Here is a 12,441-nt window from a genome sequence, read left to right on the forward strand (position 1 = left end):
AATAAGACACAATCCCTGTCTTCACAGAGCTTAAAGCCTAGTGTGGTGGTTCTGAATTGGCTCCACATTATAATTATCTGGGACACTTTTAAAAATTACCAGTGTCTAGGCCTTACTCAAACCAGTTAAAACCAAAATCTCTAGGAGCAGGACCCAGGAATATGTTTTTCTTTTTTTTTTTTTAAGTTCTCAGTTTGAGTGTAAAATACAACCAGAATAGACGACCACTGTTTAATGGGAAAGAAAAAGGAGTAAACAGTCATTACAGTACAAAGGAGTAAGTGCCATGTTTGGAGTAACAGACAAAAGCCTCCAACCCAGGTTTCACCAGACAGAGAAGTTTTCCCTGTTGAGTGCTGCAGAACAGTGTTAAACATCTAAGGCAGGAGAAGGACAATAAGACAGAGGAAGCGGAATGTGTAAAAGCCCCAGAGGAAATGAGCACAGTGCTATAAAGCAGCACTACCCAAACTTGGATACTCATCAGCATCACCTAGTGATCTTGCTGAAATGCTGATTCTAATGCAGGAAATCTGCAGGAGGCTGAGATTCCACATTTCCAATAGGATCCTAGGGGATCCACTGCTGCTGACACAGAGCAAGAGTATGATTGGAGAATAGATGTGAGAAGCAGGCACGGCCAAGATGAGCTGGAAAGGTCAACCAGGCCTAGATCCCAAAAGCCCCTGCTAAGGAGTTTGGACTTGATCCTAGACTTTATCACGAGGGCAATAGGGAGCCACTGAAGGGTCTTTAGCCAAAGAGTGATAGAATTAGGTTTGCATTTTATTTTATTTTTTTTAAATCAATTGATTGATTGATTGATTGATTTTTGGCTGCATTGGGTCTTCGTTGCTGCACAAGGGCTTTTCTCTAGTTGCAGTGAGCGGGGGCTACTCTTTGTTGCGGTGCGTGGGCTTCTCACTGCAGTGGCTTCTCTTGTTGTGGAGCATGGGCTCTAGGTGCACGGGCTTCAGTAGTTGTGGCATGTGGGCTCAGTAGTTGTGGCACGCAGGCTCTAGAGCGCAGGCTCAGTAGTTGTGGCACACGGGCATAGATGCTCCGTGGCATGTGGGATCTTCCCTGACCAGAGCTCGAACCCGTGTCCCCTGCATTGGCAGGCGGAGTCTTAGCCACTGCACCACCAGGAAATCCCTAGATTTGCATTTGAGAAAGACCACTCTGACACGTCAAACTAGAGGTGAGTGATCAAATGGGACAAAGTTGCAGTAATCTGGGTAACAGATGATGGGGCCTGAATAAAGAAAGTAGAAGAGGGGAATGGAGAAAAGTGGAAAGTCTTGTCCTATAAATTCTGTTGGTTGAGGGTTCAAGGGAGAGGGAGAAATTGAAGATGACTTGTATCAGTTAGTGTTCTTGAATGCAAACAGTAGATTTCATTCTGGCTGGTTTAACCCAAAACTGGCTTATAAGAGGATATTAAGTAGTTCACAAAATTATTGGGATGTCTGGAGAAACATTCAAGGCTAAGCTTCCAGGGACAGTGCCTGACGCCTGACGCAGGCCATAAAACTATCCAGGTCAGGAATCTGTCTATTTCAGTCTATGGTACCAATTACTGCTGCTGCTGTTATTGGGCCCAAAATACCAGCAACTTTGTTTTACTGCAACTGCTGCTGCCACCAATGCCACTTCTGCATCCGATCTTGAACCTCCTGTGCCTGAAAGCCCTACCAACTCCGATGTCAGGAAAATGGAAGTCCCATGCAGAGCCTGTTTATTCACATTGCTCACTCCCCAGCTTAATCTTGCATGCAACTATCTAATTGGCATGCCTGCATCCTAGCTGCAAAGGAGGTTAGGGAGCTGCATTCCGATTTGTACATGGAAGGGAAAAGGATACTTACTCATAATGTGGGAATTTCCCCAAATATAAAAGTTATTCAAAAGATGACGGGGTCCATTCACTTTAACCTAAAAAGCTTTTCGGAGTGATTAGCTTCAGAAAGAGAAGCTAAACTGCATTGTGCTGAGACGTGACAGGGAGTCGAGAATCCAGAGGCTTTAAGAGTAGCAACTCTCTTAAACTTAGAAAATTAAGGCGTTATTCCCCCTCCTTCTTCTTCCCACAGAAAGGAACTCTCACACATTCCACCAATTAGAGATGAATTTGTGTTAAGGGACTGCTATTAAAATGCAAATATACCTTTTAAGAAGGTTATGTTTCATTCACAAATTAATGGGAATTACTTTAATCAGCTTCACGCCAGCTGAGTGCAACTAAACACAGTACTTAGAATATTAGATTTTTGATTGTGGCCTAGAGGAAGGGAATCTTCTGAGTTGTAGGTCAAGCCTGGAGCAAATTTTGGAGATGCTAAAGGCAGCATAATACGTATAGGGAATTGCTATAAAAGAGAAAGGAGACGGAGAGTTATTCCGAAGAGAGAGTTGGTGACTAAGAAAAAACTTGCCTAGATGTGATATGGCCCTGAAAATCCGGTTTATGCCAAATTGTTTAAACTGCAGACCTTATCTTCCCTGCAGTTAAGCCCAGTCACCCCAGTTTAGTTCAGGCTTTCCAGCAGGTGGCTCCCCTTCCAAGTCCTGTCCTTCTTTTACTGGTGAAACCCAGCAGGACCCTGCAAGGTCCTCCCAGATACAAAATCCCCTCAGCACCCACACCCCTATTTCTTTTTCTGTAGAAAAAGTTTTAGTCTCCTAGGCTTTCCCTGAGTTCCAAAGAGCAGATTCAAACAGTTACTAATTAGGGAAGTGAGTGAATGCAGGAAAGTAGTCATGAAACAATAGTTCAGCCATATAACAGAGTCCCAGTTACTCCTCAAGGGATATGTATAAGAATCTGATGCATATCTTTGAGTTGTCCTGCAGGAACTAAGACTCCTGCCCAGTGGAGGATGGTGACTACATGCTGAGACTGCAGACTCGTTAGAACAAGAAGATTGATGATTGAGATTCCTGGAGCACCACCCTATCACCTCACCACCAACCAATCAGAAGAAAGTCACACACGCTGTAGCCTCTACCCCCACTCCCCCCAGTGTTGCCTTTAAAAACTCTTCCCTGAAAACCATCTGGCAGTTTCGGGGTTTTTTAGCGTGAGCTTCCTGTTCTCCTTGTTTGGCCTTGAAATAAATCTTTCTCTGCTCCACACTCTGAAGTTTCCATTTGTTTGGCCTCACTGTGCATCAGGCACATGGACTTGGGTTCGTTCAACAACATTGGGAGGGAAAGAACACAATGGTGGAAAGAGAAATCGTTTTCTAATGCTCCCTATTGTTTTCCTTGTCTCTCCCCTAAATTCTGAGCCCCCTGAGAATAAGAACAGCATCTTATTCCTCATATATTTCCAACACCTAGCTTGGTGTCTGGCATGATAAATAAATATTAATAAACAATTGGATAAATATGTGAATGCAGTTATTAATTAATTCTGAAGTTGGAATTTTCTCTATTTGTGGGGGTCTTTAGATTGTCCTTCCTCATGCATGCTGAGAATCTACAGTATTTCTTTTGCTTCACTTGCCAAAAGGAGCAAACAATCAGGGAGCTGCCATCTGATAATACTGCTTTCCCTTTTTTACCTCAAGCAAATGCAACTGAAGATTTAGATGTATATGAACAATTCATTATTGAAATTCTATTATTTATTTACTTCCTGCTGGAGTCAGTATGAGCTTTACTTAGTTACAACACTCAAAGACAATAAAAATCGTTCATTATTTTTTCTGTATCAAGTCAAATCTGATTCCAATTTTCTTCCCCCACAGTACAAAGAGAGCTCTAAGGGCTTAGGGCCATAGTGGCTCCCTCTAACATGCCTCTTAGTTAAGTCTACAAGAGCCCTTGAAGGCAGTGGCTCCAACCCTTTGTGAAATAAAATTCATATTTTATGACAAGATAATAAAAATTTAAACATAAGAATTTTTCTTTGCCCTTTGACCTCATCTCTCCTCCGCTACTGTCCATTGTGTATCTGCATTATGCATCAACCAAACCTCCCCCACCTGCAGAAATATCTGCTCAGCCGTAAAAAGCAACACTCTCCTAGCATCAACAAGACAACTCCTTAAAAGGTGACGTTCTTTCTCCATCTTGTAAGGGGCCACGAGATGATGCTTAGATCTGGATTGTATAAACTGTCAATAATGTGTCATTTAATGTACAGCTTTCTGTTTCGAAAAACTTATATAACTGTGCCTTGACTTCTAATGGGTGGAACAGTTCTCAGAGCTTTCTGAGATGCTCTTCCTGGGTTACAATCCTTGAATTTGGCTCAAATAAAATTTTCAATTTCTGTCTTAGACCGACTGATTAATTTTTTCGTAGACACCTTCCTGCCATGCAAGCTGGGCTGTATAGGAGACATTTTCACCAAGGCTAGGATCGCAGCAACCATTCTCCTCTGATGTCTTGCCATATTCCCAATGGCTGGAAAAAAAGGTGGGGAGGGGTCAAGGACCTTGACTCATCTTACACTGATAACTCACTAAGTCAAACTTCACCTCTGTAAACTCTTGGAGAGATTAAATATTTCCCCTAAAAATGTTAACAGCAGCTATGTCTCTGTCTTCTCAGCTGTTACCTTCCCACAAAAAGATGACAAAAGAGACCTCAATGTCGCCTTTACAACCTCTTCAGTCAATGTGCCAGATATCTTTTTCTGGCCATCCTGATCTACACTCAAGCATTCTCCACCCTGCTTCCTGCCCTGGAGGCTGGGACATCAACAGGTCCCCAGGCTTCCTAGCTATTGGCTGTTTTTTGCAATGGGGAGCTCTGGCAGGAAATGGAAGGAAGGTAGAAAATGCAGTCAGGTATTTATTTCCCTAGCTCTCTTCCTAAAGGGTCACCTAAAATTGGCTATGCTTCTTAGCAGAAGGTTCATTCCTTCTCTTAAGGGTCTATGTAAGTCTCTACCTCTGGATTCCAGACTCCCTCCTTTTCTCTCTTCAGGTCAAGGGAATGGTAACATCTCAGCTGTTACTACACTACCCACTGTGGTGCCCCTACAACCACACCTTTGTACATAGTGCCTTTGTCAATAAAACTTTCCCAGGTTATCCTATTTAGAGTGTGTTATTTGATTGCTGATAGGACCCTGACTGATACAGTCAGTGTGATAAAATAACTTATTTTTTCTCTGACTATAAATAATCTTCAATATCTTCTTTTCCAAATAATGTATTTGTTTATGGCACTTAACCATGGATTTCAAAGAACTATATAAAAAATAATTCCCACATTTCTTGGTAGAACGATATAAGAATAATTTTTTAAAAAGAAAAAAATCATAATTCTCATACAAACATAAAATCAACATGTGTCAAAGATTTTTATTTCATTCATACTTAACTCAGCAAGGAAGAAACCAGTAATATATTACAGCCAGTTCAAAAAAGAACTCAAATCTCCTCAAATAAAGAATTCCAAATAATTTATGCAGATACTCCCTAGCCAAGGAGGTAGATCGTAACTCCCTACCCCTTGAGTATGGGCTGTGTTTAGTGATTTGCTTCCAAAGACTAAATCATGGAAGTGGGTCTGTGTGTAAGTTTACAGTGGAGAAACTTGGCAAACACACTACCCTAGTCAGGTAATTAAGGTCAACATCATCATCAATAAGACCTGTTGACAGAATGTACCATTGATATGATGTAATCAGAAGGGCACTTCATCTCTATGGTCATCCTCAAAAACCCATAACCCTGCTCTAATCATGAGAAAAACATCAAATTCCAATAGAGGGGCATCCTACAATATACCTGACCAGTACTACCCAAAACTGTCAAGGTCATCGAAAACAAGGAAAGTGTGAGAAACTGTCATGAACTAAGGAATCTTGTCCGCTAAATGTAATGTGGTATCCTGGATGGGATACAGAAAAAGGATTTAGAGAAAACCTAATAAATCTGAAAAAAGTATGGAGTTTAATTAATATACCAGTGCTGGTTTCTTAGTTGTGACAAACATACCATAGTAATTTGAGATGTTAATAACAGAAGAAACTGGGTGAGGGGTATATGGGAACTCTCTGGTATCTTTGCAACTTTTCTGTAAATCTACATCTATTCTAAAATTTAAAGTTTAGAGAGAGAGAGAGAACTACTCAAGGTGCTATATACTTTTAGTCAGGTAAGGAATGCTGAAATGAATTCACAAATGGGTGCAAAACTGGCAAAACCGGTCAATACCCACAGAGTAATAATCAAATTTTACATTTTTATAGACAATATCAGTGTTCAAAGAGTTAACTTTTATCTCTACAGAGTTGTAAGATAGTCTAGTCAAAGACAAACCCTGTATAGCCCTATAGGACCAGGTAAATCCCACAGGTTTCAGCATTCTGTTAAAAAGATATCTAGGGCTTCCCTGGTGGTGCAGTGGTTGGGAGTCCGCCTGCCAATGCAGGGGACATGGGTTCGAGCCCTAGTTCGGGAAGATCCCACATGCTGCAGAGCAACTGAGCCGGTGTGCTACAACTGCTGAGCCTGCGCTCTAGAGCCTGTGAGGCACAACTACTGATGCCCGCATGCCTAGAGCCCGTTCTCCGCAACACGAGAAGCCACCACAATGAGAAGCCCGCGCACCGCAACTAGAGAAAGCCTGCTCGCAGCAACGAAGACCCAACACAGCCAAAAATAAAATAAATACATTAAAAAAAAAAAAAAAGATATCTAGAAATCTCTTTTGCCCATTTCAAAATCTTTCACAATTTTTTTCTACAAAGGATGCAAGTGTCAAAATTATTTTTAAAAGCCCTTACAACAGGCTGGCCTGACTTGACAAAACAGCTAACAGAAGTACACAAATATTCAAAAGGTTATGCAATGCTTTGCCAAGTTATCACAACACTATGAACTGAAAAATAACCCAAAGATCAAGATAATTTATCAGCCTGCCCTGGGGAAACCCTACAGACTGCCAAAGATATGCATCATTGCCTTACAGTTAAAAGCGCTTGCTTTGTTATGTTACCTAGGCAACACACCAGCAAATGGTACAGTAATAAAATAAGAATCTAAAAAAGCAAGTTGAACAAAAGAACAGTCAATATCAAGGTCCAAACTCAATTCCATTTCCTACCTGGTTGTACAAACTATTTGTGTTAAGAAGGGACTCAGCTCTTAGGTGGGAACTATCATTTTCCCAGGCCTCATATTTTTGTATTGGAGGGGCTTCAACAGGATTAACACCATGGCATCAGTTTCTGCCTATGTAAGAAGAGGCTCCATGACAAAATACCAATATATGATTATGGTTGGAGCATTTGCCCTTGGAGTTTTTATTTCAGACTCTTATTTAAATATGTATGTTTCCTTTTTCCTCACAGTCTTAATGCATGTGCCAAGTGTCTTTTTTTTTTTGGCCACACCTTCCAGCATGTGGAACTTCCCTGACCAAGGATCGAACCCACGCCCCTTGCAGTGGAAGGTGGAGTCTTAACCACTGGACCACCAGGGAAGCCCCAAGTGTCTTTTTGGTTTTTTTTGAGAATTCTCACTTCTCTTCAATCGCTGAGGTTCAGCTTTTTGGGGGGAAACAGTTCTTACTTGTACATGAAGAACTACTGCATCCTTAATTTTCTGTAAATAACTCAATTGGCTGGATTAACAAACATTGCCACAGAAACACAAAAATTTTTTAAAGCCATAGATCACTGCATATATATTTACAAAAAGCCATAATCAAACATGCATTTCTCCTTACTAGGAGAACTTAAATAGATGTTTGAACATTAAGGCAGTGATGACTCTAAAACATAATGAAATTCTCAGTTAAGGCTTTATGTTTGTTTTGAAACCCATATTCATAGGCAACTGTAACCAAAGCAAACTTTTATCTACTAGGTTGAGTTCATCTGCCTAGGATGTATTATTTATCCACTACCAACAATTCTTCTACGGGATAGCAATTAGTAGCAAACCACTGATTTATTATACTTTAATGAATTAGTCCCCTCCTTCGGTTTTATTTTGAGGCTTTAGCCTTCAGCAGCATAAGCATGTGCCACAGAAGGAACAGAGTATTTTTTTGGGTAAACTTAGAAAAATATACAGACTGCACTGATTTTTACTTGCTTGAAATTCGGCCAGCAATCAAGAACTCAGGACCTCCTAAATATAGAAAACCTCAAAAGCATACTTGACCACAGACCCATCTCAAAACATAGATGTTCTTGATTATTGAAGCAATCAGTCGTCACCTCACTTCCTTTGAAGACTGGTACTATCCTCTCTAAACAAAGCAACAAAATGCAGAATACCATATCTTAGATGGATCTATTCTGTAATTGTTATCCTCAAGGCACAGATACTATCCTTGCTAGACCAATGTGTTTCCTCATTCAAGGAAAAAATGAGAGGTGGATGAAAAGATTCACTTTAAAATAGTTGTTGATGCACTCTTGCCCTATCAAACTTATGCAAAGTATTGAAATTAAGTGGGGAATTTCCTTTTCTCTTACTTTATTTTTTTTAACAATTAGAGTGACAAAACTTGGACTCAGCTGGTGGGTGCACTTTGAGGAGGAGATCTGGAGCACCGCCCTGGCCTTTTGTAGGGAGTAGGGGGGATGCTCATAGGACACATTCCAGTATGAGCTAATAGGCATGATTCCACAGCCCAGCGTTTCCATAGTTGGGGCGACTTACTGTCACTTAGACTGAAACGATCGCTATTTACACTACGTGCTTGCTGCTACTTCTTTAAGCAAGAATTTTACAGCAACACGTCTTGTGAGGAAAGTACTATACGCTTACGCTGGTATCAGTAAGAGTTCACGTAGAGGAGGGATGGCATTGACTATATGAAAATTGTCTCAAAAGCTAAAGACAGCTGTAGTTTTCCTTTGTGTCTTCAAATAAGGAAAAAGTAAGATGTCAAAGCAGATGAAGATGATGGTGTTTAAATCTGATGGTGCATCATCAGACTTCTTTAGACATTATTAGGAAACAGGAATTTCTAACAAGCACTGGCAAAAGTATTTTAGGTGCAATTTAAGTAAGTCATATGTCAACTAAAATGTTTCAAAAATTTGAAAAGTTTGTACACTAGTCCTGGTGAGCTTGCTTCAGCTAAATGGCTAGATGGGTTTTAAAGGTGTGAAATACATTTTTTTTTTTAAAGAAGGGAAGTCTACACTGAAAGGGCAAATGTGGGCAACACAAAACACAATCACTTTTTTAGATCAACATCTTACACTTTATAATACACTCATAAGTTTTTACACAAATTTCATGTTTATAAGTGCAAAAGGCAAAGAACCTCAAAGAATCGAAGTAACTGTATCATCAACTACATTCAATAGAGTTAATACTGTTGTCCCCATTCTCCATCTTCTAAATCCAGAAGGGAACCGTAAATGCCATCCCCCATGTGAACTCCACTTTCAGAAGTTGGAGACTGGGTGTAGTTCGGCACACAACTGGGTTCCAACAGAGTTGAATTGAGTTTCCATTGTGTTCCAGGCAGAATCCGCCAGAAGAAAGTCATCCATTGCTGTCTGAGTTTCATTGCTGTTGAAGAATAAGCTCCCCAAAGTTTCAAAGCCAGAATTCATGGTCTGTGTTTCTGCACTGCTTAACTGACCTTTGCTTTCTAGAGCAGGTAGGTGTTTAGCAGCAGAGATTCTTTCAGTTTGGGTCTCTGTGTCAGATGAATCAATACTCATAGAAAAGCTGGAGTGTTTCAGAACACTTCCCAGAGGCAGATGAGGGCTACTGTCTAAAAAGAAGTTCAAGTCCCTCTGTGTCTGCGTGTCAAACATTTCAAGGCCTAAGAAGTTAGAATTTCCTCTACAACTGTAGGACTGGGCAGAGGTGTCTGCAAGTAAGAAGTCAATTTGGGACTCTATGTCCAGCGATTCCAAGACTGGCTCAGTGGTTATGGGACTAAGTTCACTCTTTTCAGTTTGAGTCTGGATATTTGAGGCCGAAAAGAACTCTTCAATATCAAAATCAACTGCAGGATTCTGGGTTGGGCCAGATGGGAGCTGGGTGTCAGGTCCAGTATTTGTGTCAGACGAAGACTACAATTGTCCAGTGTCTGACCAGGCAGATTACTTGACAAGATGTTTTCTAGATCACTTAATAAATCCCTGGTTCAGGTCCGATTATCTGTCGTGTTCTGTGAAGAAAGTGTACTATTCTGTGTGCTGAATGAAGTTCATGAGTGGTTCAGATTTCTCAATATCTTGATTTAAAGTTCTAGGGTGGTTCTGAGGTAACAAGCCATGAGTTACAGTCTCTGCTACTAAGCTCCTGCTTATAATTTGTCTGTAGAAACATCATATGATGAATGGACACTCTCAAAAATGTCTCCACACATTACAGCTCGGTCTACCTGTACTCGATCATCTGTTGGACTTCGCATTCCACTGGTTTGAGTTGCTCTCAAAAGAGATTCCACCTGACAGGAAACTGGGATCTATAAATACATCAGTCTGAGCAGCTATAGATGAGATTACCTTAGAACTGGGCAAAAAAGTTTGAGTATGAACACTAATGGGAAGGGAAACTTGAGAACCAAATGTCAAATCAGTTTAAGAACAAGGTGATACAGAGGAATCAGGGCTAGCCCACTGTGCAGACAGTAAAAAGTGTTGTGTGGTGTAAGACAGGTCTGCCTGTACATTGATTGAAGAAATGCTGTTTTCTTGACATGTGTTCCCTAGTTCTTGTAAAGAGTTAGATGGACTTTTACCCAAGTTCACTTGAACACCTGTGCTAATTGGCTCCACAGCAACAGAATTTACAATTTTTGAAAGAGGGAGGCTCTCCTTGAGAGAGCAAGCCTCTGAATCTAGGCCGAGGATCAGGGTTCCTATGGACAAGGGCAGTAAGTGCACAGAACCGGGGAGACAGAGCCCTGATGATTGACACCCAACACCACAGGCTGGGCTGAGGATTCTGCTGTAGGCACAAAGACAGGCACTTCAGGCTTTGGTAAAAGCAACTTCTGAGGACACCTTGGACGTGTTGGAAGAGTCTGCTTTCTGGCATTAGAGCTGCAAGAGTCTTCAAAAGAAGCCACTAGCTTTATTTCTGAAGTTTCTAGGTCTTGAGCATCTAGTCTTGGGGTTGACTGGTTGCTCAGTGATTCAATGGTCTTACTGGACAACTTCTGGTTGTGCAGGCACTTTTCCATTTTCCTTTTCTTACTAGGTGGATCCCTGTGTTCTGCAGGGATCGCATGGCCAGTTCGGTAGATGTGGGACTGTAATGCAGTCCTTCTGGCATAGGGACAGCCACACGTGCACTGGAAGGTCTTGCCACAATCCTCTGGATGTGTTTTCAAGTCCCACTCAGTGCCATACGAATTGCTGCACTTAACTACGTTTGTGCTGCTTTTCCGCATGCATTTTCATAAAGTGCTGTTTTCTGAGAGAAAATTGAGAACATGGTCTGTCAGGGCCTCTCGGGCAGCCTTCAGTTGGACAACAGTAGAATTTCAGGACAGTTTTCAGATCTTTTCCTATTGTTGGATTCTCTATGCCATCCTGCAGGTGGTGGCTCTTGACCAGGTGCGTGTTGAGCACCGGACTGTTGGGCAGGATCTTGCCACCGCCGTGCGCCGGGCACAGGCTGTTGGTCCACACGGCCCAGGACAGCTCGCTCACCCACGGAGGGATGAGCTCCCCGGCCAGCTGCCCCTCAGCGGCCTCGGGGGAGGGGGACCCCACGGGCCTCCCCTCCCAGCCTGGGCGCCCCAGGCCAGAGCCGCGGGCCCTGCCACCACCGTCTCAGAGGCCGCCAGGTGTGCCAAGTGTCTTGAAGCCCGAATTCACCTGGGTCTTTCACACCTCGGTTTCAGATACCCTGGTAGAAGAGTGACTGTCTCTCATAGTAAATTGGTAAAGAGACTTCTGAATATAATCTAGTATACCCTGCTTGACCACAGGGGAAAACGTGTTGATCATGCCTTAGGTGAGAATTTCCACTCCATGTCACAGCAATATTTCTTACTACAAATGAATAAATTAGTATTCTGGTTCTATCCCAATTCATGGGCAACTTAGTTAGTATGAACTAATTTCTCAGAAACTGATCACCTCCTTAGGCACTGAGGAAAAAAAAACAAAAAAAAACCTCTCTAAACTTTGAAGTAGGGGGCTAGATTTCTTCCAAGCCTTCCCTGAAATGAAACCTCTATGTCTTCCTGTTGCATTTCTACTGATTAACATACCTCCAAGTAAAGTCTCGGGCAAGAGGCTCATTCTAGGACTTCCCTGGTGGCGCAGTGGTTGAGAGTCTGCCTGCTAATGCAGGGGACACGGGTTCGAGCCCTGGTCCGGGAGGATCCCACATGCCGCGGAGCAACTAGGCCCGTGAGCCACAATTACTGAGCCTGCGCGTCTGGAGCCTGTTCTCCGCAACAAGAGAGGCCGCGATAGTGAGAGGCCCGCGCACCGCGATTGAAGAGTGGCCCCCACTCTCTGCAACTGGAGAAAGCCCTCGC

At 42.2% G+C, this 12,441-nt stretch overlaps 1 protein-coding gene and 1 pseudogene across 4 annotated transcripts in view; both read right to left on the minus strand.

Moving 5' to 3' along the window:
• Positions 1 to 12,441, minus strand: part of NUBPL (NUBP iron-sulfur cluster assembly factor, mitochondrial) — a 329,428-nt gene that overhangs the window by 312,996 nt on the left and 3,991 nt on the right. The gene's annotated exons all lie outside the window — the stretch shown is intronic.
• Positions 7,335 to 12,392, minus strand: LOC309656044 (ATM interactor pseudogene; annotated as a pseudogene). The gene has a single exon. The product of its transcript is annotated as an ATM interactor pseudogene (transcript).

This window comes from Balaenoptera physalus, assembly GCF_965194825.1.
Source record: "Balaenoptera physalus genome assembly, chromosome: 2".
Taxonomy (NCBI): Eukaryota; Metazoa; Chordata; class Mammalia; order Artiodactyla; family Balaenopteridae; genus Balaenoptera; species Balaenoptera physalus.